Source organism: Balaenoptera acutorostrata, chromosome 1 (assembly GCF_949987535.1).
Source record: "Balaenoptera acutorostrata chromosome 1, mBalAcu1.1, whole genome shotgun sequence".
Taxonomy (NCBI): domain Eukaryota; kingdom Metazoa; phylum Chordata; class Mammalia; order Artiodactyla; family Balaenopteridae; genus Balaenoptera; species Balaenoptera acutorostrata.
Genome location: NC_080064.1, coordinates 87,493,182 through 87,517,356, shown reverse-complemented (window position 1 = coordinate 87,517,356; position 24,175 = coordinate 87,493,182).

The window sequence follows — 24,175 nt, the reverse complement described above, 5'->3', positions numbered from 1 at the left end:
GGGTTTAAGAAGGTAGAAAAGAAGATCCTGAACTCACCTCCTTCCATGGACACAACAGATCTACAGCTACATATGGAATAATTTCCTCTGAAAATTGGATAAATAGAGTCTCCACAACAAAGGACAGCATTGAGACAGTTAGGAGAAACAGAGATATGAGCTCACTAAGGGAAAAACCACACCTCAGCCAGTGATCCACAACTGGGGAGGCTCACAAAGGAAGGGTTATTTTGCTGAAGAGTGAGGCATTTGAGTTCCACATCAGGCACCCCAACCCTTGGATACTGCACAGGAGAGATGAGCCCCCCTCCAAACAGCTGGTTTTGAAAACCACCAGAGAACATGTAGAACTATAGAGAATGGAAAACCCACTCTTAAAGGTCTCATGCATCAACTTACTTGACCTGAAAAGAAGCACAAAAACACCAGACTGAAAAGCAGATGGACTATAGGTGGAGGGGACCCACTTACTAACCTTGAAGCATCTGCTGGAGAGGCAGGAACCAGTTGGGATGCTCCCCGGGGACTGAGACACTGGTGGGAGTCATTTTATCAATCTCAGACTACCTTGCTAATGCCAGCTCTGATGGGATCCATTTTGGAAATCTCAATCTAACTTGTCAGCATCAGTGGCCATCCCCTGCTGAGAGCCCTGCCCAGCCCCGCCACAGCTAGCCAGGTGATAATCCCACCCACTAGTATCCAGCGGCTGTGGTGGCTGCCCCCCAGGCATTCCAGGGGCTAGCCCCACCCCCCAGCACACTGCAGCAGCAGCTGCAGCCCTGCCATGACAGGTTGATATTCTGGATGAACATAGATGCAAAAATCCTCAACAAAATAGCAGCAAACCAAATCCAACAATACATTAAAAGGATCACACAACATTATCAGGTGGGATTTATTCCAGGGATGCAAGGATGGTTCAACATCTGCAAATCAATCAATGTGATACATCACATTAACGAAATGAAAGATAAAAATCACGTGATCACCTCAGTAGATGCAGAGAAGGCATCTGACAAAATTCAACATTCATTTATGATAAAAAAATCTCTCAGTAAGTGGGCATAAAAGGAATGTACCTCAATATAATAAAAGCCATTATATACCAAACCCACAGCTAAATTCATACGCAATGGTGAAAAGCTGAAAGCTTTTCCTCTAAGATCAGGAATAAGGCAAGTTGACTCACTCTCACCATTTTTATTCAACATTGTATTGGAAGTCCTAGCCACAGCAATTACACAAGAAAAAGAAATAAAAGGAATCCAAATTGGGAAGAAAGAAGTAAAACTGTTTCCAGTTGCAGATGACATAATACTACATAGAGAAAACCCTAAAGACTCCAACAAAAAACTGCTAGAACTAATAAATGAATTCAGTGAAGTTGGAGGAAACAAAATTGATATACAGAAATCTATGGCATTTCTATACACTAATAACAAACTATCAGAAAGAGAAATTAAGAAAACAGTCCCATTTGTTACAATTGCATCAAAAAGAATAAAATACTTAGGAATAAATGTAACCAAGAAGGCAAAAGAGCTGTGCACTGAAAACTATGACACTAATAAAAGAAATTGAGGAAGACACAAAAAAATAGAAAGGAATTCCATGCTCATGGATTGGAAGAATTAATATTGTTAAAATATTCATACTATCCAAATCAACCTACAGATTTAATGCAATCTCTATTGAAATTCCAATGCCATATTTCCTGGAACAAGAACAAATAATTCTAAAATTTGTATGGAGCCACAAAAAGCCCTGAATAGCAAAAACAACCCTGAGAAAGAAGAACAAAGCTGGAGGTATAAAACTCCCTGATTTCAAACCATATTACAAAGCTATAGTAATCAAAACAGTATGATACTGGCACAAAAAAAGGCACATAGATCAATGGAACAGAATTGAGAGCCTAGAAATAAGCCAACATATATATATAGACAATCTATGACAAAGGAGCAAAGAACATACAATGGAGAAAGGACAGTCTCTTTAATAAATTATGTTGGGAAAACTAGACAGCCACATGCAAAAGAATGAAGCTGGACCACTATCTCACACCATACACAAAAATTAACTCAAAATGGATGAAAAAACTGATTGCAAGACTTAAAACCTTAAAATTACTAGAAGGAAACATAGACAAAGTCATCGACAGTGGACTTAGCAATGTTTTGTGGATCTGAGTCAAAGGCAAGGGAAAGAAAAGCAAAAATAAAAAGAGATTACACCAAACCAAGAAAGCTTCTGCACAGTAAAGGAAACCTTCATCAAAAAAAAAAGACAACATACTGAATAGGAGAAGATATTTGCAAATGATATATCTGATAAGGGGTTAATATCCAAAATATATTTAAAAAGACTCATACAACTCAATAACAAAAGACCAAACAAACAACCCGATTTTTAAAATGAACAGAGTATCTGAAAAGATGTTTTTCCAGAGAAGACATACAGATGGCCCACAGGCACATGAAAAGTTTTCAACATCACTAATTATCAGGGAAATATAAATCAAAAGCCCGATGAGATATTACCTCACATCTGTTAGACTGGTTCTTATCAAAAAGACAGGTAATAACAAATGTTGGAGAGGATATGGAGAAAAGGGAACCCTCATACACTGTGGGTGGGACTGTAAATTGGTGTAGCCACTATGAAAAACAGTATGGAGATTCCTCAAAAAATTAAGAATCGAACTACCATATGATCCAGTTGTTTCACTTCTGGGCATTTATCCAAAGAACATGAAAACACTAATTCGAAAAGATACATGGACCCCTTTGTTCAGTATAGCATTATTTATGATAGCCAAGATATGGAAACAACCTAAGTGTTGTCAATGGATGAATGTATAAAGAAGTTGTGGTATGTATATAAAATGGAATGCTATTCAGCTATAAAAAAGAATGAAATCCTTCCATTTGCAACAATATAATGCCTTCAACATGACCTTGAGGGCATTATGCTAAGTGAAATAAGCCAGACAGAGAAATATAAATACTGTATGATTTTACTCGTGTGTGGAATCTAAGAAACAAAAAAGGAACAAACAAATTAAAATAAAACAAACTCATAGATACAGAGAACAGATTAGTGGTTACCAGAGGGGAAGGGGATTGGGGGTGGGTGAAATGGGTAAAGGGGGCCAACTGTATGGTGATGGATGGTATCTAGACTTGTGGTGGAGATCACTCTGTAGTGTATGGAGATGTTGAACTGTAATGCTGGACACCTGAGACTTATATAATAAAAAAATAAAAATAAATAAAAGTATGATGCTATGTGAGGCACTCTAGATAATTTTGGAGTCTCTCAGTCTTTTTGCTTTCCAGAAATATGTAGTCAGATAGGTATGAGAGTTCTTTATATACTTTGTATTTCAGGACAACCTTTCTTCTAAGCAAGCCCAGGATTATGCTTCTTCACATTTATGCAACAGATCTCTGAGAGAGATGATATTTTCATATTTATTATACAGATGATTAGCTGGAACTCAGGGAGGTTAAGTGGTTCACACAGTTAGCAAATTGCAGAGCCTGGGCTTGGATTTAGATCTTCCATAATGAACTTCATTCTCTTTCTTCTCTATTCTATGTTGAATATCTATTGACTCCTCCATTGCCCCAGTGAGAGTTTTGCTGTGAGTCATACATGTGAATTTATTTGTGCCATATATTACTTGGACCCATCAATATACTGCGTGAATCCATTTTGATGGGGAATGAATGGCAGAGAGCATACCTACTGCTAAACTCACTCATCAATATGTCTTAGTGTATATGTTGATAAATATTTATACAAATAAAATTTCAAAATAATATCATGTTTTGAAAACACTAGAAGAGCTTTCTATTTAATTCAGTGAACATTTCTAGAGTACCTAATATGTGGTAGAAATACTGAAATGATTATATTTCTTATATGTCTTTTAAAGAAAACTCTACAGTAAAAAGGAAATACATGAATGATCAATAAGCACATAAAAAGTATTCAATATCTTTAGTTGTCAGAAAAATGCATATGAAACTTCACACTTGCTGGAATTGCTAGAATTGACTACTAGAAACATTGGTGAGATTATGGATCAATGTGAACTCTCATATATCCAACCACTTTAGAAAACTATTTGTTTTCCTTGAAAGTTAAACACATACCTACCCCCTCTGAGGCAGGAATTCTACTCCTAGGTTTTTACCTAAGAGAAATAAAAACATATGTTAGCAAGAAGATTTGTATAAGAATGTTTTCAAAAGTTCTCATCACAAGTTAAAAAAAAAGGTAACTATGTGTGGTAGTGGATGTTAGCTAAACTTATGCAGTAATCATTTCACAGTATAGACATACATCAAATCATTATTTCATACACCTAAAATGAAAACAACATTATATGTCGATTATCTCTTAATAAATAATAAATTAAATAACATTAACAACTTTGTTTTTAATAAATCAAACCAGGAAACAATTCAAGTGTCCATCAATAGGAGATATAGTCATACAGTGGAATACTACACAACAATAAAAAAGAAAGAAATACTGATAACACTCAGTAGTATTAACAAATCTCATAAAACTAAAGAACTAAAGAAGCCAGATATGAAAGACTGCATACTATATGATTTCAATACATTAAGGTTAAAACAGACAACGTACAGGGATAGAAACCAGAACAGTGATTGTCTATGGTAGGGTGAGGGTAAAATGACTCTTTTTGGGATGATGGAAATGGCCTATATCTTGATTTGTGTGTTGGCTACATGGATATATACTTTTGTCAAAACTCATCAATTTGGTCACTTAAGATCTGCGTGTTTTCCTGTATATAAATTATACTTCAATTTTTAAAAAGTAATCTGGTAAATCCCTTTGTAAAGAAAACAACCTGATTATAAGCAACTTCCACCCTTTTTTGTATATTAATAATTAATTTTGAAATTTAATGTTTGCTTAAAGTCAGGGGTACCAACCAGACCTAACAGGTATGAATTTTCAATCTATCCCTCTATACAAGTTCAGCTTCAGAATAGATTTTACTCATTCGTTTATATATTCATTCATACATTTATTTTGAGATTTGAGAAATAACCAGTCCTCACCTGGAGACTACCATTTTCTAGCAAATTGACAATAACATGTGTTAAAGACTAGGATAGGCTATAAGCTATGATTTCTAACAATTGCTTCAAGACATTAAACTGTTATTTGCCAACTCTTTTCAGGCATAAGTATGAACGGACCCTAGGCCTTTGTGTTTAAGTGCTGCTATGGAAATGGATTGTTTTCGACAAGCACGCAGCTCCCAAGCACTATGCGACATATAGCCTCAGTCATCCGGAGGGGCCAAGAGCGCTTCCCTGCTTGGCTTCCCAGCCTACCTTGCAGGCGACTTAAGAGGGCCTCACCCACAATGTTTATGGAGTGCGTTGTGCTAGTTTCCAGGAACATTCAATCTGTGGCCTCTGTGCAGAGCCTGCCAAAAGCACTGCAATCGGTTGTACCAATTGTGTTGGTGTTTTACGGCTCTGTTCATCTTTAATGATCTGCAGCCTCTCTCACCAGGCAAGCTACTGAATCTTGGCTCCTTCCCAACTGCACTATTGATCTGAAATTTGGCCAGCAAGCAAAATCCTTCTGTTTGTTTTTGGGATTATTTTTATTATCTGGCTCCAGACAGGGAGTACAGAACCCGGTGGAGACCTCACAGAAATGAGGACATCCACTTCTTTGGTAGTGCTCCTGAGGGTCTAAGACCAGTCCTTCAGTGCTATAAAAGAACACTGTTCAAAGCTGTAAAGAGAATTCACATTAGCATTGTACTGATGGCAACAAGAGCTTGTCAGGCCCCCATCTGTCAGAACAGAAGGTATTCTGCAGTTCAGAGAGTCAGGGCTCTGAGGTACCTCTTTCCAGAGTGATCTAATGCAAGACAGCAGACACAAGTTTACAGAATACTAGTTTTACACATAGGAAGAGACGTATCTTTCTATACATTAGCATTTCAGGGCTGAGAACCCTCTCAAGTCTTGATTTATTCAAGCTCAAACTGGAGTTTTAAATTCCTCTAAACTAGTGTTTCCAAAACTGGGTACCCTAGGTACCCTAGTAACTCTAAATGACAAAAGTGATTCTAGGAGTTTTGTGTTCAATTATTTTGGGGAAAAACTAAATATCATATTCATTGCTTAAGTATATATAATTTGTATTAACACGTTTAAAAGCTGCAAAAAATCCTCTGGAAAAAAAAATCTGTTTTCCTTTCTTTAAACTAGCACCTCCCAAATTTCTTGACCATGGGCCTCATTTAACAGAGGTTTTGCAAAATGCATCTAAAATTTGAATGTAAGAACTTCCCATGGAAAACTTTTCAGAAGAGATATTGAGTAAAATATACATTAAGGTAATAATGATTAATGTCAGGCATATTTTGATGGTACAGAATATGTGAGCACGTGTATGTGTGTTTGCATGTGTGTGTGTGTGTGTGAGTGTTAGAGAGCATAAGCTATCCAAAAAATAAATTATTCTCTTCTATAGTTATAGAGTCGTAGCTAGCAAGCAGCTGCCCAGCTAAGGACTACATTTCCTAGCTTCTCTTATAGTTGGATATGGCCATATCATTAATATTTGCCAACAGCATCTGAGCAGAATTGAGATCTAAAACTTCTGGCTGAGGCTTCTCCCACAAAATACGGATGACCCCAAGTCCTCTGGGGCCACAATATAAAACTTTGACCCCTAAATCGACGTCTAGAGGACAGCCACTTTATAAACAGAAATAAAAACCTGTACTATTATATGAATGAGAAATAAACATCTATTATATTGAGAAATATCTTAGGATCTATTTGTTACATTACTTTTTAGCCTAATCTCATTAATACTATATTGGGCGAGGGGATGTGAGCAATAACATTTGGAAAGATATTTGGAAAAGAATGAAGAGAATGACTAAAGAGCATCAAACACTTTAAGGAGATAAGCAGTAGGTATCTCCAGAGAGAAGAGCCAGGGTCTGATGGTTCTAAAATTTAGTTTTGCTTTTTTCACTCTATCTAAGTAACTTATAGCAACAGTATTGGAGACAAATAAACCCAGTTTCAGTGTTTGGCTTGGACAGTTACTAATGTGTTTTCTCCTTGGCCAAGTCTCAGTTGCCACATGACAAAAAAAAATGGATAATGATTTCTATTTGCCCAATTACTTTGAAAATTAAATGAGAAGGTATATGCAGTGTTTAACACAGTACCTACCCAGAAGCACACATATAAAGTCATTAAAGTCATTAAGCCTGGTCACTAACATTTTATGAGTCTACCTTCTGAGCATATACTGTGATTTCAATTCCCTACCTCTTTTGAAATTAGGAGCTGTCATGTGACCTAGGCAAAAGTTTTAAGAGCCAGTACACAATTTTCACGTCTCCCTTTTCCTACCTTAGCAATTGTGAAACATGAAATGGATCCCGTTTGACCTGGTACTTGGAAGAGGACAACCAGAGCAGAGTCCCCAGCTGATGTGCACTGGACGTGTAGCATGAGTGAAAAATGAACCATTTTGGTTCTAAGCCACTGTAGCCTAATGTGGTCATTACTGAATGATTCAGAAATTGGTACCAGCATTAGAGTTCTGCCACAACATGAACCTAAATTGCACTTACATACATAGAATTTGCTTACTGTTCAGTTGACAGTAAAGAAACTATTATTGCAAGCTGGAAAGCTGGTGACCAACATTATGAAGTCACAAAATATTTGTTCAACCTGTTGCCTGCAATAATTTGGAAGGCAAACAAGTATCTAATGAACTTGGAATTCTAGGAGAAGAGATTGAAAAACAAAATGCCAGCATGTGTTAGAGTTAATCTTGGTTGCGTTTGACAAGGCATTACCAAAAATGAAAGAAGCATAACAAAGCACTGGCTAGTTCACAAGCAGAAGTGAAGGAGGTTAGAGCCCAGACTTTAGCATTTTCATAGCATTAGAAAGATACATGCTTTTCAACCCCAGTAGAAACAGATGAAACTGAAGAAGCTCTTGAGCAATAAAGACCGATTAACACTAAGCCTTGTGAGGAGGATCAAATCAAGAATACGGCTCTCACACCCATTTTTAAAACCCATGAATTAAGTTAATCTCAGAACAAAGACCCAATTACAATACTGGCAACCAGTAAATCCTTTTAATTGGAGAAAGAACATTGATTAGAGAAAAGAGATTAAAAGTCACTATGTGTTTAAAGAGAGTGAGACATATGGTGGGGGGGATATGGAGAAAGCAAAAATATATATACAGAAATAATGAAAATTATGTTAAAAATAAAACAATAGATGTGTTGATTTGTATATACCTCTGAACATAATATAGGTAAGAAACAATTATTTTGAGAAACTCATACCATCAAAAAGACAGTCTCCATTAAAAGAGAATCTGACATATGTTGACCACTGACTTTCCAACCCCCAAGTTATAATCTTTAACACCTATTTCAGAGGTGACCAAAAGGGATAACAGAGAAGGCAAAACATGGAAGCCAGAGTCATATTCCACAGGCAACACTGAGCATTACCTAAGCATCCTAGCCTTTGAGCTTGATGTCTTGATTGGATGGGAGACATATATTGACTGAAGTGAGCATTTGTACTCAGTAGTAATTACAAGGATTGTGGTAGTCATTAGGACTATTCATGATTATTCGATTTCTCCTCCATTTGGACATATGGTAAATTAAAATATTTCTGATCTCTTTGATATGAGGGTGTCCACATGATTTCATTTGCAAATAAAATGGGAGTGGACATGACTCCCAGTGTCAATTCCAACTGGAAACTTAGAGAACTTAGAGAAATATGTCATATATCTTTTTCCTTCTTGGCAAAAATGGTAACACAGAGATAGAACCTGCTTTAGCTTGGGTCCTTATATGAGGATGACCTAGAAACTTTCCAAGTACATGAAGACTGAAAAGCAAATCACTGTAATTTTAAGTCAGTGAGATTTTGAAGTTGTTTATTACTGCAGCATAGTCTAGCCAATCTTTTTTTTTTTTTTTGAAGTAGAAAAGAATAGCTTTATTTCTTTGCCAGGCAAAGGGGGATGCTGCAGGCTCCTGTCTCAAAAAGCCTTGTGTCCCAAACCCAGAGGATTAATCTAGCCAAACTTGACTGAGAGAAACTCAAGCCAGTTTTACAGGGATAGTTTCATATCAGGTTCAGTCAGAAAAACATGCAAAACTGATGTTTAGGAGCAGTGTTTTTCTAACCATAGATTGTGACTTGCTTATTAGTGGGCTGTGAAGTCAGTTTGGTGGGTTTAGGGTGCAGCTTTTATACAACAGAAGGAAAATATACAGTAAGATGAAACATATTCTGTGTGCGTGTGTGTGTGTGTGTGTGTGTGGGAGTGTGTGTAAAAGAGAACAGGAGAGAGGTCAATGTAAAGTGTATTTCTTAGTGTAACTCACTGTCAAAAAGTTTGAAAGTCAATGACTTGAAACCTAGTTAATTGGAACATTTGACTCATTGAATTTAGATATTTAAGTCTATCCCCAAAGGGTTTGTGATCTGGTGATATCAAAGGGCTCTATTCTCAAACATTTCCTGTTCAAACGTTTGTCCATAGAGTTAAATGAAGAGCTTATCGATACTTTATTGATATTTTATTGAGTTCAAATGAAATTGATAAACCAATGTTGGTAATGTATGAAAAACTATGTCAAATACAGCTAGAGGGAATGATAAAGATTAGCATATATTGTCCTGATTTTCAAAGAAGGATAAAGTTAGTGACACCTATGAGCCAGTGAGCTTGATGTTGTGACAGAAAATATTATAAACTGATAAAATGGTATATCTATAAAAATTTAAAGAAGTGACAGCATGAAATTTTGTGATTAAGTTATGCCAGATGAATACATTATTTTTAACAGTATTCCCAGATATTGGTTCAGAGTTATGTTAAAGACTGTGTCAAGATTTCAGAAACTCATTTGACAGAATTTCTTATACTTGAAAAAAATGAAGAAATTTGGGCAGGGAGATTGTACTAAATAATATTATATATCTTATAGCATGTATGTTATAGAACATATTATGTATTAATATTTTATTATATATTTTATATTATGTTCTTATATTAATATGCAGAAGTGATATGAAGTTAATGCTTGCATTTTGTTAGCTTTCCTTACTGAATTGAGTGCTACTCCATTTAGGTGGAACCAATACAACTTTGACAGGCTGAAACATCTCTTATTGATTTCCAAAAACTTTAGACATTAGATAAGCCTGTACCTAGAAGATTCTCGATGTCAAAAACAGATTACTTCACTAACACACTTGCAAAACTTGAATGAAGAAAGCATAGAAAGGGGCCGGGCAATTTATTGTGCAAATTGCATAATCAGACCTGTAGCAGCCCAGCTGGCATGCGAAAATCCATGCTTTTAACTATGCCCACTTCATTTAATAAAGAATCCTCTTAGACTTTTCATGTTGGTTGCTCCCTCACTTTTATATGCATTGGAGTTTCCATGTAGCGTGATAGCTGTGAATGAGGTTTCTCATGCTTTGACCAAAATTTATTGCACATGCATGGAAGCCTCTTTATGTTTGTTTGTTAAATAGTGTTCTCTTACTCTTTAGCAATCTAAAAAAAAAAAAAAAAAAAAACACTAAAAGCACAGGCATTTTTCAATACCCCTGCAAAGGTGAGTAGTCAGAAACATCAATAATGGTATTTGAAAGTCCTCACAGATTGCTTAGGAATTTGTCTGCATTTCCTACAGTTATAGTTGGCTCAGTTGGTTAGTACCTAGTGTTAAGGAGACCAAGTATCTGGCTTTGATCCATTTTGAACTAGAAAGTTTTGTTGAGTTGTTTGAGATTAAAAACTCTGTCCTATTGCCAAAGGCTATGAAAGGCCTACCTGGTTGCCAATTATCCTATGGGTACTAGTGACAGAAGTCTGTCATTTCTGATGCTATAACGCCTCTTGTCTTAGCTGGGGCACTAACTCAGCCCCTTTTGCAGCTCTTGGACCTCCTGAATCTTTTTTGTCTCATCTTTCATTCAGCCCCTTCAACGGGCACAATAACCCCAGACTCTGCTTCAGGGTCACCTGGCTTCTTCCCATAATATGCCCACTGGCTTTCAACTCAGAAGAGGCAGTGGCAACCTCTAAGTCCCATCCATACCACAGGTCAGTCCAAAAAGCTGAGCTGGAAATTCTTTCTCAGTGAGAAATCATTTCTGTATAATTTCTAACTTCGCATCCATTTTTTTCTTAGGGAAATGAATTGATCTCAGAGATGAGCAGTTTAAGGAAAATGTGGTTTGTAGAGAGATTAAAATGCATTTGACTAACATTTGCAAAATTACTATGCTAGTTTCCTAACACATCTAGTCATTTATTAATCACTTACTAAGTGTTCAGCACTGGACCCTTGACATAATTCTTATCTCATCTCTTTGTTTTTTTAAAACTTAGCAACAGGAAATATTGGATGGGGAAAATCAAGGTGCTGGTTTCCATACAGAAGTAGGGACAGGGGCTTTCATTCCAACAAACTATGCCTACTCTCATTTTGCTGACTTTAGCATTCCATCTAATACCCTGGTGTTTCAGCTTGTGATAACCACAAAGGTACACAGGTGATCATTATACTCTAATACTATCACATTTTTCAAGGGGCATAATATTATTCATAATATATAAAAGCCCACTTTTTATTTGAAGTAGACACAACATAGCATCTTTTGCAGATGGTGACCTAGAATTTGTAAATATGTTCAGCCATGCTAAAGCAGTAATGAGTGTATGGAGGGAGCCATCAAGGGTGTGGGAACATTTTCAGGACATCTGGGGCCCATCAGCATCAAGTCATTTAACAGAGTGCAAACAATTTAGCACTGAGAGCCTCTCAATTATCCACTTGCAAATAAATAAATGATAAAGTATAAATCTTTACACTGTAAGCAGTGAGTACACTTCTGGGCTGCCTCCTCCAATCTGGCATCATTAGTTGATGAATGTTCAAAAAATTTAACATTTATCTGTGAAAAAGATAAATTACATATTTACATATATATTATAAATATGTCACAAATATAGATACCCTAAAAACACTGAGGTAATGTAGTCAAACAGAAGAATAATATAGATGATCCACCAGACAGGATAACCCATACTATTCTTCGATGAACACTTACATTATGTATCTGACTTGTATCTGGGGCCCTAATACTTGACTTTTTTATAGACTTTCTAGTATCATGAAAAGTGCTAATATTTGGAAGCCAGACAGATCTTTTTTGGCTTTACATTTGCTAACCATGTGACTGTGATACTTTTTAAGCCTCATTGTTTCCATCAAAAAATGGGAGCAATAATACTAATAATAATACAAAAAATGGGAGCAAGGAAGCTTGTGAGAATAAAAGAAAGGAATACAGCCAGCATTTACTATGTATTATTGTAATAGTAGCTGTTCCTGCTAATGTTATTATAATCATTACTTCAGTGCTTCATTAGTAGTACTTCATTTGACAGTATCAGTTTTTTGATATAAAGATCATGGTGCCAAGAAATCTCAGGCCCGTGAAACAGCATTTCTTGTGCAAAGCTGTATAGATATAATCTTTGTTACAGTCAGATCACAAATTCCAAACTTCAATCAATGATGTTTCACTATATTATTTCTTATTCTTAAGGTGTACCTTGATATTGTCTTACTTTTTCCTCCTATGCTTCATTTCGTCTTGCAGCCATTCTTCTCTCCTTTCCATATACCACACAGTGAATACTGAGAAAACTTCTGCCAATCACTGTAAAACTTTTCTTACATGCAAACCGTAAGTTCTGAAACAATATTCCCTTTAACCTCATGTAATAAAACCTAAACTATTTTAAACAATGTTTTAGTATTTTGATCATTCAAGGTTTTAAAAATAATGAATGATTTAAAAATTCCAGAAATATTAGTTAATTTTTAAATTAAACTTTTTATTTTAGAACAGTTTTAGATTTAAAGAATTACTGCAAAAATAGTGTGGAGGGCTCTCATATACTCCACACCCTTACATTCATATGGTACCTTTATGACAATTAATGAACCAATATTGGTAAATTGTTATTAACTAAAGTCAATACTTTATTTGGTTTCCCCAGGTTGTTCAAAAGTCCTTTTTTCTGTTCAAGAACCCCATCCAAGATACCACATTACATTTAGCAGTCATGTCTCCTTATGTACCTGTTGGTATGACAGTTTCTCAGATTTTCCTTGTTTTTGATGACCTTGACAACTTTGAGGATTACCAGTTAGGTATTTTGTAAACTGTCCCTTAATTGGGATTTGTCTGATGTTTTTCTTGTGATTAGAATAAGTAATGTGTTTATGACAGGAAGATCACAGAGGTGAAGTGCTATTCTCAATCACGTGACTTCAAAGATACATAATATCAATTTGAGTTATTGCTGTTTTCTTATAAGATGTGCTATTTGTCTTTTATTTTGTGCAATTTGAGTGTGATATGCCTCAATGAATTGTCTTTTCTTTTTTTGGTACTTTTTAATGCTTCATAGTCTCTGAGCTTCCTAGATCTATGGTTTTGTGTCTTTCCTGAATTTTTAAAACTCACTATTACTCCATATATTTCTTCTACTCCATTTTCTCTTTCTTCTTCTTTTAATATTACAATTACACATATGGTATATCTTTTAAAATTGTAAAAATTAATAAACAGAAATCTCATTTAAAATGGAATTGGGAGGACAGAAAGGAGAGCTGTCATGCCCTACCACTCAATTGCAGAACCAACAGGAAGAAATGTATTTTAGCATCTCCAACAGGAAGAAGGTTACTACTTTACTACCCAGCAGGAGGAAGAAAAAATTTTTCCTTGCCTGATAACAGCCCAGCCAATTAAAGACTGTCACAACTCAGCCTATGAAAAGCCGCTATACTACAAACTTCCAGTTTCCTCCAAAGGACTCTTTGTTTACATGAGTCACTCCCAACTCCCCCTTCTCCTCTATAAAAGAAACTGTCATCTCTTATGTTCTCCTGACTTGCCTGTGGTTCACCACAGATTGCATGTCCCAAATTGCAATTCTTTGCTGTTCTCGAATTAACCCATTTTGCTGGTAAAATAACTGGCTGTTTTATTGTTTTAGGTCAGCAGTATTGGGTGTCAGAGACGTGGGATCCAGAGAAGACCCCTAATAACTCTGAGGCTGGTGAGCAAACAGGTGCTGGGAGCCACAGAGCCCACTGAGCTCACTGCTTTCTTGCTGACCTTGGAGTTTGAGGATAAGTTTTTCCTGGATTTGAGCTCTGCTCCTTTTGTGTTCTAAGGTCTCCAGACTTTATTCAGGAACTGCTTTTTTTTGAAGGTTTGTCCTTTCTGTGAGTACTCATTTGGCACTTTGGCCTGACTCTTTTGGAACCAGGCTGTTCCTATTGGAACTGTGCTGCTAAGATTTTGGTCCAATTGTTTTGGAACTGGCCTGTTTCTATTGGAACTGGGCTATTTAGAATTATTTTTCCTTCTTGGATCTAGAGCAAAAACCTCTAAGAAATAAGATCTCAGTCATCTAAATGTTTTGAGGGCGCTCCCCCTTCAGGGACCCTGGCTGGTTTTATGTTTAAAAACCATGGTCCTTCCTCATGAGCATTTCTAACTAAATGGACTGACTTAACCAGAAGTAACTTAGAACAGTGAAGGACATTATTGGGAACTTCTGAACTCCCCAAAATTACTTTTCTTAAAATGGTATTGGACAGCTATGGCTTGAAAATTGTCAAAAGTGAATTGGATGCCTATTTTGACTAGCATTTTGAGGCTTCCAAATATTTTCAAGAGTCTAAAATTGCCTCTGTACAAAATACCATTTTTAAATTAACTGAGGCCAGCAATTGAAGAAAGACAAAATGGCTTCTGAGGCCTCTCTTTCCTGTCCTCCATCTCCTTTGTCCCTGGAAGCAAGGCAGCCAGCTTGTGCTTAGGTCCTACCTCTGGTGCCATCTCCTTCCTTCCCTCTACACTGCCTCTACTTCCTCTGTATCCCCCACTTTCCCATTTTAATTCTCTCCCCGAACTTCCCTTTTTCTCTAAACCTCTCCCCATTCCCTCTTTCTCTGAACCTATCAGAACCTGCCCTTTAAAGTTGTCTTCTCAGGATATGAATAGCCATTAGCATAACTAATGCCATTTGGGCCTGTTCTGTTACTTCTGTCTTTCCACTGACCCTACCAAGGACTTTACTGTATAGTAAACTTCTTCTTTCATCATTAAGGGCTTTGCAGTGAATACATATTGTTTGATGATCATTAGTTCTATGAAGCATGGCCTCCATGCTCTGTTAGTCTCCAAATAATGGTAAAAACCTTCACTGACGCATTCCTGGCACCAACAAGACTAGTTAATCATCAATAATCTTGACTTAGGAATGCATTCCCTATTTCCAAGCATGTACCCCCATACCCTAGGTTAACTTTAAAATTGTCCTAATGGTCCCTTGGCAGTGAAGATGGAGTGCAGCTGCAAATGCTTCTGGATCACCATCTGCCCAATCCTACCCTGTATGTAAGTTACCCTATAGTAAACTGATCCATTGGCTATATGGAGCTACCTGCTTCATTTTTCAGTCTCAAGATACCTTGTCAGTTCAGTGGGCATTTTTTATTCCCTCCAACCTGGGACAATTGGCAAGCCAGCCAGGAGACTGAAAACACAGGAATGGGCAGAGGGGTTGTGCTGGGGGAAAGCCCGTTTTTGGTGGGAGAAACACCAGTCTGGCTAGCCACTTCCATGTGGGTGAACTGGCTAGGTCTGTGGAATGCTTTGGGCTGGTGCATGAGTATAAGGAAGCTCCCCAAACACCAAAGGGCTTATTAGATATATTAACTGAAGGGGTAGGAAAGTAAAAGTGGAGAAAAGAAAGTGAGCAAGCTATTGAGGCTATAGCATGGCCCTTGTTATGCACACTAAGGATTAGCACAGAAAAGGAATTACGGCTCAGCAGGGAACCAGAAAAGTCTGAAGAGACTCTGGTGTTACAGAAGTACAGAGGGCATGCTCCACCAATTTGGACATTATGTTAAAGAAAACACAACAAAAAGAAGAGCATATTGAAGTGATGGCATGTAAGATGACTAAAATGCCAGGCTGTAGTCTGCCCCAATCAAAGGTGTGCATGATTATTTTACAGGAGAACCTGGACCCCAAGAGGTGGGATCCTTAGGAAAATGACTCATCAGAAGATGAGGGCAGGGACTTCCCTGGTGCCACAGTGGTTCAGAATCCACCTGCCAATGCAGGGGACACGGGTTTGAGCCCTGGTCCAGGAAGATCACATGTGCCACGGAGCAACTAAGCTTGTGCGCCACAACTACTGAGCCTGTGCTCTAGAGCCCTCGAGCCACAACTACTGAAGCCTGTGTGCCTAGAGCCCATGCTCCGCAACAAGGGAAGCCACCGCAATGAGAAGCCTGCGCACCGCAACGAAGAGCAGCCCTCGCTCGCCGCAACTAGAGAAAGCCCGTGTGCAGCAACAAAGACCCAATGCAGCCAAAAAAAAGAAGATAAGGACATAATTATAGAGGAGGAAGAGGACCTGTGTGCACAGACTCTGCCCCAAAGTAAAAACGCAGGCCACAAGAGAACTAGAAGATAATGCAAAGAAGATCCTGTGAGTCAGAAGACAACTGTACAGAAATATTTCTCCACTGAGCTAGTAGAATTAATCAGCAGGTTTAAGCAAAAGAGTAGGGAAGGAGTTCCAACCTGGACACTTTCATTTCCTCCACTTTCAGACAATTTCTTTGTACTGGAACCAAACAAAACCAAGTTTCTTACGTTCCCTGGACTCAACCTGAACTATGAGCCATAGTTAAAGAGTTACCTAAAATAACTGAGAACCTCCATAGGTTTGCTGAAAATTTTAACATAGTTACTCAAACTTACCAACCTGTTTTTTTAGATATATCAGTTAGTTCACATGCCTCTTGGTGAGGGTCAAGCAAACATTGGATGAAATTTGCCTGATGGGAACATATTGAAAGGGATTTAGAAAAACAAACCCCTAACTTTTGGCAAAAGGCTAGAACAGTCGCTGGAGAACTCCACTCAACAATTACAGTAGCTTTTCATAAGCCTATTGATTGAAACAAAATTCAGGCTAGCACACAAAAATATGATGAACTTGCTCATGAATATTATAATTGACTTCAGATATAGTTTGCCAATGTTTTCCCATTCATAGGTTGTCTTTTTTCCCTTTGTTGATAGTTGATTAATTAATTTTTAAAAGGGATATTTGACCTAGAAGGAATATGTTTTCAAGATTATGAATTTGTTATACTCATTACAAAAAAACATTAAAAAAACAAATAAGAGAGCAGAAGCAAGAAGAACTACAATCCTGCAGCCTGTGGAACAAAAACCACATTCACAGAAAGATAGACAAAATGAAAAGGCAGAGGACTATGTACCAGATGAAGGAACAAGATAAAACCCCAGAAAAACAACTAAATGAAGTGAAGATAGGCAACCTTCCAGAAAAAGAATTCAGAATAATGATAGTGAAGATGATCCAGGACCTCAGAAAAAGAATGGAGGCAAAGAACAAGAAGATGCAAGAAATGTTTAACAAAGACCTAGAAGAATTAAAGAACAAACAAACAGAGATGAACAATACAATAACTGAAATGAAGAATACACTAGAAGGAATCAATAGCAGAATTACTGAGGCAGAAAAATGGATAAGTGACCTGGAAGACACAATGATGGAAATCATTACCACAGAACAGAATAAAGAAAACAGAATGAAAAGAAATGAAGACAGCCTAAGAGACCTCTGGGACAACATTAAACAAACCAACATTCGCATTATAGGGGTCCCAGAAGGAGAAGAGAGAGAGAAAGGACCCAAGAAAATATTTGAAGAGATTATAATAAAAAACTAACACCTCACTTACAGCAATGGACACATCATCCAGACACAAAATTAATAAGGAAGCACAAGCTTTAAACAACACAATAGACCAGATAGATTTAATTGATATTTATAGGACATTCCATCCAAAAACAGCAGATTACCCTTTCTTCTCAAGTGCACAGGGAACATTCTCCAGGATAGATCACATTGTGGGTCACAAATCAAGCCTTGGTAAATTTAAGAAAATTGAATTCATATCAAGCATCTTTTCTGACCATAATGCTATGAGATTAGAAATAAATTACAGGGAAAAAAATGAAAAAACACAAACACATGGAGGCTAAACAATACATTACTAAATAACCAAAACATCATTGAAGAAATCAAAGAGGAAATCAAAAAATACATAGAGACAAATGACAATGAAAACACGACTATCCAAAACCTATGGGATGCAGCAAAAGCAGTTCTAAGAGGACCATTTATAGCAATACAATCCAACCTCAAGAAACAAGAAAAATATCAAACAAACAATCTAATCTTACCCCAAAAGGAACTAGAGAAAGAAGAACAAACAAAACCTAAAGTTAGTAGAAGGAAAGAAATCATAAAATAAGATCAGAAATAAATGAAATAGAAACAAAGAAAACAATAGCAAAGATCAATAAAACTAAAAGCTGGTTCTTTGAGAAGGTAAACAAAATTGATAAACCTTTAGCCAGACTCATCAAGAAAAAGGGGGAGAGGACTCAAATCAATAAAATTAGAAATTAAAAAGGAGAAGTTACAACACACACCACAGAAATACAAAGCAGCATAAGAGACCACTACAAGCAACTCTATGCCAATAAAATGTACAACCTGGAAGAAATGGACAAATTCTTAGAAAGGTATAACCTTCCAAGACTGAACCAGGAAGAAGTAGAAAATATGAACAGACCAATCACAAGTAATGAAATTGAAACTGTGATTAAAAATCTTCCAGCAAACAAAGGTCTAGAGGGCTTCACAGGTGAATTCTATCAAACATTTAGAGAAGAGCTAACACCCATTTTTCTCACTCTTCCAAAGAATTGCAGAGGAAGGAACACTCCCAAACTCATTCTATGAGGCCACCATGACCCTGACACCAAAACCAGACAAAGATACTACAAAGAAAGAAAATTACAGACCAATATCACTGATGAATATAGATGCAAAAATCCTCAACAAAATACTAGCAAACAGAATCCAACAGCACATTAAAAGGATCATACACCATGATCAAGTGTAGATGTATCCCAGGGTTGCAAGGATTCTTCATTATACACAAATCAATCAATGTGATATACCATATTAACAAACTGAAGAATAAAAACCATATGATCATCTCAATAGATTCAGAAAAAGCTTTTGACAAAATTTAGCACCCATTTACGATAAAAACTCTCCAGAAAGTGGGCAGTGTGGGAACCTACCTCAACATAATAAAGCCCATATATGACAAACCCACAGCAAACACCATATTCGATGGTGAAAAACTGAAAGCATTTCCTCTAAGATCAGGAACAAGACAAGGATGTCCACTCTTGCCACTATTATTCAACATAGTTTTGGAAGTCCTAGCCATGGCAATCAGAAAAGAAAAAGAAATAAAAAGAATACAAATTAGAAAAGAAGAAGTAAAACTGTCACTGTTTGCAGATGACATGATACTATACATAGATAATCCTAAAGATGTCACCAGAAAACTACTAGAGCTAATCAATGAATTTGGTAAAGTTGCAGGATACAATATTAACGCACAGAAATCACTTGCATTCCTATACACTAATGATGAAAAATCTGAAAGAGAAATTAAGGAAACACTCCCATTTACCATTTCAAAAAAAAGAATAAAATACCTAGGAATAAACCTACCTAGGGAGACAAAAGACCTGTATGCAGAAAATTATAAGACACTGATGAAAGAAATTAAAGATGACACAAACAAATGGAGAGATATACAATGAAAGATCAGAAAGAGAAATTGAGGAAACAATCCCATTCACCATTACAACAAAAAGAATAAAATACCTAGGAATAAACCTACCTAAGGAGGTAAAAGACCTGTACTCAGAAAACTATAAGACACTGATGAAAAAAATTAAAGATGACACATATGGATAGAGAGATATACCATGTTCTTGGATTGGAAGAATCAATATTGTGAAAATGACTATACTACCCAAAGCAATCTACAGATTCAAGGCTATCCCTATCAAATCACCAATGGCATTTTTTATAGAACTAGAACAAAAAAATCTTAAAATTTGTATGGAGACACAAAAGACCCCAAATAGCCAAAGCAATCTTGAGGGAAAAAAACACAGCTGGAGGAATCAGACTCCCTGACTTCAGATTATACTACAAAGTTACCGTAATCAAGACAATATGGTACTGCACAAAAACAGAAATACAGATCAATGGAACAGGATTGAAAGCCCAGAGATAAACCCACGCACCTATGGTCAACTAATCTTTGACAAAGGAGGCAAGGATATACAATGGAGAAAAGACACTCTCTTCAATACATGGTGCTGGGAAAACTGGACAGCTACATGTAAAAGAATGAAATTAGAACACTCCCTAACACCATACACAAAAATAAACTCAAAATGGATTAAAGACCTAAATGTAAGACTGGACACTATAAAACTCTTAGAGGAAAACATAGGAAGAACACTTTTTGACATAAATCACAGCAAGATCTTTTTTTACCCACCTCCTAGAGTAATGGAAATAAAAACAAAAATAAACAAATGGTATCTAATGAAACTTAAAAGCTTTTGCACAGCAAAGGAAACTATAAACAAAATGAAAAGACAACCCTCAGAATGGGAGAAAATATTTGCAAATGAATCAATGGACAAAGGATTAATCTCCAAAATATATAAACAGCTCATGCAGCTCAATATTAAAAAAAAACAAACAACCCAATTAAAAAATGGGCAGAAGACTTAAATAGACATTTCTCTAAAGAAGACATACAGATGGCCAATAAGCACATGAAAAGCTGCTCAACACCACTAATTATTAGAGAAATGCAAATCAAAACTACAATGAGGTATCACCTCATACCAGTTAGAATGGGCATCATCAGAAAATCTACAAAGAGCAAATGCTGGAGAGGGTGTGGAGAAAAGGGAACCTTCTTGCACTGTTGGTGGGAATGTAAATTGACACAGCCACTATGGAGAACAGTATGGAGGGTCCTTAAGAAAATAAAAATAGGATTACCATATGACTCAGCAATCCCACTACTGGGCATATACCCAGGGAAAACCATACTTTAAAAAGATACATGCACCCCAATGTTCATTGCAGCACTATTTACAATAGCCAGGTCATGGAAGCAACCTAAATGCCCATGAACAGACGAATGGATAAAGAAGATGTTGTACATATATACAATGGAATATTACTCAGCCATAAAAAGGAACGAAATTGGGTCATTTGTAGAGAGGTGGATGGACCTAGAGACTGTCATACAGAGTGAAGTAAGTCAGAAAGAGCAAAACAAATATTGTATATTAATGCATATATGTGGAATCTAGAAAAATGGTACAGATGAACCAGTTTGCAAGGTAGAAATAGAGACACAGATGTAGAGAACAAATGTATGGACACCAAGGGGGAAAAGGGAGTTGGAGTGAAGGTGGTGATGAATTGGGAGATTGGGATTGACTTACATACACTAATATGTATAAGAAAGGTAACTAATTAAAGAAAAAGAAAAACAAATAAGATTAAAGATGATAATTTAACAACAATTAGGCACCTTAGTAATTTCTACTAAGATTTTTATGAATTTCAGTATTTATGCATGTACATATTTTGTTTGCATTTTCCCTCTAAGCCTATTTCATTTCTAAAATTTTTCACTTACCATCATAAAAATCATGAGGAATTATTCATAAAAATTATTCTAATGGATGGATAATATTCATCATGGGGATGTTCTTTAATTCATTATGCCATCTTATTAGTGGCTACTAAAATTGTTTTGTGTTTGTGTATGTGAATATGTGTGTATGCATGTGTGTATGCATATGCTCATATGCTTCATTGGTTCTCAGATGGCCAGGGCCTAGTCAATCATGCTCCTCAGTTTTTTCCATATTTTTAGCATCAGTACATGCAAGTCCTCTTTTGTTTTTTCTCATTTTCCATGATGTATATTGCCATTCTTATCAATTATAGGTCCCAAGTTTAATGTGTTTGATGTATATCCTGAAACATGCAGGTATCCTTTTAAAATATGATATATTTTATGTTTACATGACTTTCTAGAAAATGGTATAATGTTTTAGAATTTCCAGCATCTTAAAACAGAGACTTTTTCTTTTCTGAGGATTATGCATTCTGCTGTATGTACATATAATCTGTTTTTTCTTACTGTTGCCCAGTGTATAGAACATTGAAAACTATTTTACTTCCCATTCTCCACCAGCACAAGCAACACTGGGTTAAACATTCTCATACATGTCCACTTCCATACCTGGTGAGAATTTCCTTGAAACTTATAATCAGAAATGGGACCTCTGGGATAAAGAGCACATATGGTCTTCCAGGAATGTTGCTAAATACTGACATTTTGCTTTCCAGAATACCTGAAATAGTTTACAATCACATTAGCTGTTTATGAGAGTTTTTTTTTTTTTTTTTTTTGCCCAGCTTTGTCAGCACTTGGTATTATCTGAGTTACTATTTTTTGCCATTTTGATGCATGTAAAGTGATATTTCTTTGTTTTAATTTGTATTTCTCAAATGACTAGTAAGTTTGGCTACCTTTTCACATACCTCTCACTCATGTAAATTCCCTGTTCCTTTTCTATGTCCGCTTTCTTCGTGTTTCCTTTTTAGTAATTTAAAAAATATCTCCACAAATTATTATGTACTCCTTCTTTCAAGAGGTGTTTCTCAATTCTCCTCATCTTGAGTGTGGGCTGGACTTCTATAGAATGTGGCAGAAGTAACGGTGTGTCACTTGATATGGTCTAATTGTTACTACCTGTCCTAGAATCATTCTGTTCATATTCCTATATATTTCTGACATGTCCTAACATCTAATAGAATGAATGTCCAGGCCTTTTTGAAAGTTAACCAGAGTATTTGTAGATTCTTACTCTTCCATATCTATTTTAGAATGATTTATTGACTCTTCCCCTAATACCTCTAATAACTTCCTCTGATTTTCAAAAGTTTAAATACCCTCATTCTCTTCTCACAAAGAAATAGAAATTTGTGCAAAAGGTTCACATCCTTTTTTTAAAAAAATATTTAATTTATTTATTTTTGGCTGCGTTGGGTCTTCGTTGCTGCGCACAGGCTTTCTCTAGTTGCGGCAAGCTGCGGCTACTCTTTGTTGCGGTGCACGGGCTTCTCATTGCGGTGGCTTCTCTTGTTGCGGAGCACCAGCTCTAGGCACGCAGGCTTCAGTAGTTGTGGCTCGCAGGCTCTAGAGTGGAGGCTCAGTAGTTGTTGTGCACAGGCTTAGTTTCACCGCGGCATGTGGGATCTTCCCAGACCAGGGCTTGAACCCGTGTCCCCTGCATTGGCAGGTGGATTCTTAACCACTGTGCCACCAGGGAAGCCCCTCACATCCTTTTTATACATACAATATAAATTTGTTTGAATAAATACAACATTCAAACTATATTTAGCTATGACTTAAGCTCTTTCAGCTCTCTATCCATAGATAGGACCCTTCTACTTTCAAGGGGTTCATACCCCTAAATTGGCAAGAGCCTGATATCAGAATGACTGACTGACACCTATTGCCAAAGTTCTTGCATAAATCTCCATACAATTGCTTCAGCAAACAGGGGAGAATTCTTTTTTTTTTTTTTTTTGAGAATTCTTGATTTTACTATTTTTCAACAAATTCTCCTGGAACGACTGGATGACAAAATCTATTCACAAAAATTCTTAGTCTTAATATCCATAAACCATAATTCATTACTATGTTCTATTTGGATTGAACAACAAAACCTAGAAGTTTTAAATAAGAATCCTTTTATACCTGGGCAGGATTTTGATAGGGGCCTATGTTCATTCTGCTTGTATTAAGGAAAGGCAACCAAGAATAGGGATTGTAATATTAGTATCTTTTCTTCCAATTAGAAGAAAAAATGTATATTACATAGTAGGATTAGAGGGATTATTGGTTCCATTTGGTGATTTTTCTTAGAAATAGTGCATACAGGTGTTTA